We start from the raw sequence: 5,798 nt of genomic DNA, 5'->3' as shown, positions 1-5,798 counted from the left end.
GGATATGGAGACGGGGGCGGCGGGCGACGGGGCAGAGGAGAAGAAGCAGATGAGAAACTGAAATTTTTGAAGTGTTTAGTTATATAGGATGGACCTTTAGTACCGGTTGGAGCCACCAGCCGGTACTAAAGGTCTGTTTTGGCCAGGCCAATCGGCGGGAACGGCACCCCTTTAGTACCGGGTGGTGGCTCCAACCGGTACTAAAGACCCCCCCCTTTAGTACCGGTTGGAGCCACGACCCGGTACTAAAGGGTGTGCGCTGCCAGGCGAGGGGCGCAAAAGTTTAGTCCCACCTCGCTAGCCGAGGGGCACTCGCACCTGCTTATAAGCCCCGCCGTCACTGCTGTCTCGAGCTCCTCTCTTAAGCAGGCCTTCTGGGCCTACCTCTTCTACAATGCCCTGTTGGGCCTACTGGGCTAGCGGGCCTGCATCCTGACCCAACTAGAATTTGGGTTTCTAGTCGTATGCAGGCCGCTGTGGCCCAGTAGGTGGGCTTTTTTTGCTTTATTTATTTTTGTTTTATTTATTTTAGAGTTGTTTTTTGCTATATTTAGAGTTTGTTTGTGAATATTTTTGCTTTAGGTACAAAAAATTACAAACTTTCTGTTAGTACCGGTAGTTTACAAAATTGAATAGTTTAAATTTTGAATTATTTGAAATTTGTGTGAATCACTAGTTTGTGAATAACTTAACTTTGAAAATAGATTTTTCAGTGATTCTTTTTTCTTATGTTTAATATTAGTGTGTTTTATCATTATATTCAATTTGGTAATGCTTAGGTTATTTAAAAAATGAAATGCCTTTGCAACGGATGAGTTTTGTCCGAAACCCTCATACTTCGAAAAAGATTATCCATTTTGTACATGAAGTGCATCCAGTTTTTGCGGTAACCCTCTCTACTTTTTTGCACATGCTATGTGGGTGAAATTATGATACCATGCCAACTTTCAACCTTTCCTGAGTTCATTTGAAATGCTTCTCAATTTCAGGGCCATTTAGTTGAAAAAATTAGTAAATGCATGAAAGAATTTGTTTGCACATAAAATTTCTTTGCGTTTCAAATGCCAAAACACATAACTACCCTAACTATTACAGAGATTCCCTCCTGGGTGTGAAACACAAAAGAAAGTGATGATAGTGAAGCCAATCACATCCCAGATCTTTGGGTGTGAAACTTTTTCTTCGCGTGTGTCCCTTTGCGCCGTAACCATGGAAAATCTTCATCATTTAACGGGAGGCTCGGGTCAATATTCACTGTGAATGGAGCAATTTCATCAAACTTTTCATAATCTTCTGACATGTCTGTCTTGTCATCCACTCCCACGATGTTTCTCTTCCCAGAAAGAACTATGTGCCGCTTTGGCTCATCGTACGATGCATTCGCTTCCTTATCTTTTCTTTTTCTTGGCTTGGTAGACATGTCCTTCGCATAGAAAACCTGTGCCACATCATTGGCTAGGACGAATGGTTCGTCTGCATACGCAAGATTGTTGAGATCCACTGTTGTCATTCCGTACCGCGGGTCTTCCGTTACCCCGCCTCGTGTCATATTGACCCATTTGCACCGAAACAAAGGGACCTTCAAACCACGTCGATAGTCAAGTTCCCATATGTCCTGTATATAACCATAATATGTTTCCTTTCCTGTCTTGTTTTCTGCATCAAAGCGGACACCACTGTTTTGGTTGGTGCTCTTCTTATCTTGGGCGATCGTGTAAAATGTACTACCATTTATCTCGTACCCTTTGAAAGTCATTATATTCAAAGATGGTAACTGGGACAACAAGTACAGGTCATCTTCAATAGAGGTGTCATGCATGGTACGTGTCTGCAACCAGCTGGCGAAACTCCTGGTTTGTTCGCGTGTAATCCAGTCATCAGACCGCTCCGGGTGTTTGGAGCGTAGGAAATTCTTGTGTTCATCCATATACAGAGCCACCAAGGCGGAATTCTGTAGAACTGTGTAGTGTGCTTCAGTGAGAGAATGTCCGTCCATACATATTATTTGTTCCCGTCCAAACAGTGCGTGCATGCGCGGTATCCCTTGTTTGTCTGTCCTGAAAGGTTACTGAGAGTAGGCCAATCATTGATGGTCACGAACAGCAACGCCTTTAGGTCAAATTCTTCCCCCATGTGCTCATCCCACGCATGTACACCTGTTCCATTCCACAGTTGTAAGAGTTCTTCAACTAATGGCCTTAGGTACACATCAATATCATTGCCGGGTTGCTTAGGGCCTTGGATGAGCACTGGCATCATAATGAACTTCCGCTTCATGCACAAACAAGGAGGAAGGTTATACAAACATAGAGTCACAGGCCAGGTGCTATGGTTGCTGCTCTGCTCCCCAAAAGGATTAATGCCATCTGCGCTTAGACCAAACCATACGTTCCTTGCGTCATCTGCAAACTCCTTCTCGTACTTTCTTTCGATTTTTCTCCACTGCAACCCGTCAGAGGGTACTCTCAACTTTCCGTCTTTCTTACGGTCTTCTCTGTGCCATCGCATCGCCTTGGCATGCTCTTTGTTTTGAAACAAACGTTTCAACCGTGGTATTATAGGAGCATACCACATCACATTGGCAGGAATCTTCTTTCTGGGGCGCTCGCCCTCGACATCACCAGGGTCATCGCGGCTGATCTTATAGCACAATGCACCGCATACCGGGCAAGCGTTCAAATCCTCGTACTCACCGCGGTAGAGGATGCAATCATTAGGGCATGCATGTATCTTCTGCACCTCTAACCCTAGAGGGCAGACAGCCTTCTTTGCTTCGTACGTACTCTCGAGCAAATAGTTGTCCTTTGGAAGCATATCCTTTATCATTACCAGCAACTTTCCAAATCCCTTGTCAGATACACCATTCTCTGCCTTCCATTGCAGCAATTCCAGTGTGGCGCCCAGCTTTTTCTTGTCACCTACGCGATTCGGGTACAACAATTTTTTGTGATCCTCTAACATGCGCTGCAACTTCTTCTTCTCCAAATCACTTGTGTAGTTTCTCTTTGCATCGGCAATGGCCCGACCTAGATCATCAACGTGCTCATCCAATGCCTCTTCTTCAGCTTCTTCCCGCATCGCCGGCTCAGCTTCTTCCCGCATTACCGGCTCAGCTTCTTCCCTCATTTTTGTATCATCGTATTCAGGGAACCCATGGCCAGGATAGCTGTCGTTATCCTCTTCTTCTTCATTGTCTTCCATCATAACCCCTCTTTCTCCATGCTTGGTCCAAACATTATAGTGGGGCATGAAACCGGACTCAAACAGGTGGACGTGAATGGTTCTTGACGTAGAGTAATTGTGACCATTCTTACAGCCATCACATAGGCATAAAACCATCCGCTCGCTTGTTTGCCTCAGCCGCAAGCAGAAAAGTACGCACGCCATTAATGAACTCGGGAGAGCATCGGTCATCGTACATCCATTGTCGGCTCATCTTCAATACACAACACCGAAAACATCAAATTAATACAATACATAAAGTTCATACATAAAGATCATACAACACTTAAATGCAACAAACAAATAACTCTCTAGCTAAAGAATTTAAATGCAACAAAAAATGCGATCAAGATCGCAACTAAGGTAACAATTGATCCAACAACATAATGATACCAAGCCTCACTATGAATGGCATATTTTCAAATCTTTCTAATCTTCAAGCGCATTTTCTCCATCTTAATCTTGTGATCATCGACGACATCGGCAACATGCAACTCCAATACCATCTTCTCCCCCTCAATTCTTTTCAATTTTTCCTTCAAATCCTCGTTTTCTCTTTCAACTAAATTTAACCTCTCGACAATAGGGTCGGTTGGAATTTCCAGTTCAACTACCTCCTACATACAAATATCTATGTCTACTTGATGGGCATAATTTGTCATAAACACGAAATGCAATGAATAGTTTTAAAAGAGAATATACCACATCCGAATCATAACCTGGACGAGGGCCGACGGGGACGGATATCAAAACCATGGCACTATGTATAACAAACAACTTATGGGTAAGATAATTATACGAGTAACTATATATCCAAATCACACAAACATCGATTTTTTATATAAAACATTCATGAACAAGAGGCTCACCACAAGGTGGTGCCGGCGACGGGACGTTGCGGGCGATCGACGGTGGTTACGACGGAGATTTAGAAGGCACTAAGTAAACCACAACTACATATGCAAACTAAGTGTTATTTTTGACCTCAAATTGCATATAAATCAAATACTAGCACATATATATAATTCCTCCCAAATTACTAAACTCAAAAATCTATCACTATATAAAGCATTGCACGAGCTAATCTAGCAATGAGAGATGAAAGGACAAAGTTTCTAACCTTTGTGATCATTTGAATGGATGGGGGCCTTCAAATCTTGACAAATTTTGGGCAAAATGTGTGATGAGTTTGAGAGGAAGAGGGAAAAGAACAGAGAGGAGAGGGGAAAGGGGAAGAACAGAGCGAGCTCGGGTGGACGAAGGGTCTATGTAGGACGACCTTTAGTACCGGTTCGTGATACGACCCGGTACTAAAGGTGCTGGAGGGGCCCCGGACTGACAACATCCTACCACCACTCACTTTAGTACCAGTTCGTGGCACGAACCGGTGCTAAAGGTTCGCCACGAACCGGTACACATTAGTGCCGGCTCAAATTCAAACCGACACTAATGTGATTCACGTTTGACCCTTTTTCTACTAGTGTACTGACCGGCCACATAGTCGACGTGGCACTTTGTTGACTCGTTAAATTGTCACCTGGTTTCTGCGTTCCACCTGTCAGTTGGCAGAGCAAAGAAATCAGTTAAAAAAAAAGAGTGTAGTACATCTACACTTCCAATGCATTTAGCCTTTAATCTAAATTGATATTGATTGACTAATGCACCAACCTGTGCTCTAGGTATAGGCTACATGTCTATCCTTAATTACAGCATGCAACGACCTTCATTTAATCTTCTTCTCTCAATGGTCGCATGCACACATAACTTTTGGGTGTTAATTATGCCCTGGTCAATGTGTAAATCTCTAAATGTACAGTCTTTCACGGACGTAGGGAGTAGGTTGAGCACTTGAGCGTGAGCGTGTGTGTTGCGTCGTGTGCTGTGTGCCGCACGGGTGCGTGATGTTACGTGCGTCCATGTGTACGTGTGAGTGTTGCATGTTGCATGTTGCATGCATGCATGCATGGGGCTTACTCCCTCCCATTCACATGTTCATATTTCAAGCTTCCTTTGTTCCCTCCATATGGTGATACTCCCTCTGTTCCCAAATACGGAGTAAAATCCTCCCTCTGTTCCCAAATACGGAGTATTTGTCTTTCTAGAGATTTCAACAAGTGACTACGTACGGAGCAAAATGAGTGAAGTGAGCATAGAGGCATAGGGATAATGTAGAAAGGAAGTCTTTGCGATCCATTATTCCCCATCTCGGTCAGAGAGAACTATTCAACTAGTCTTCGCAGTGAAGTGACAATACACGATGCAGCATATGGGACACTTAATAAATAAGCTGAACCAGCGTGTTGGTGTTACTAAATCAGCCTTACTCAGTACTGCCATCATGTTTTCCAGTAGAGCACGCTTCTGTCCTCCATTAACTGACATATGGGCCCTCTTGTGGTAGACCCACATGTCATTGGTGTAACTATTTACACTCCAAAGGATGGTATATCCTGGTAGTAGTTGTAGAATTGAGATTTAATGCACTTTATTCCCCGTCTTCCACTCTTCTTCCTCCTCTCTTCCCCATCGTCGGCCGCACATCATTTCCCCCCGCTCACTACTCGCCCGCCCGCGCT

This window comes from Triticum aestivum, chromosome 7A, assembly GCF_018294505.1.
Source record: "Triticum aestivum cultivar Chinese Spring chromosome 7A, IWGSC CS RefSeq v2.1, whole genome shotgun sequence".
Taxonomy (NCBI): domain Eukaryota; kingdom Viridiplantae; phylum Streptophyta; class Magnoliopsida; order Poales; family Poaceae; genus Triticum; species Triticum aestivum.
Note: the sequence above shows the minus strand (reverse complement) of the source record.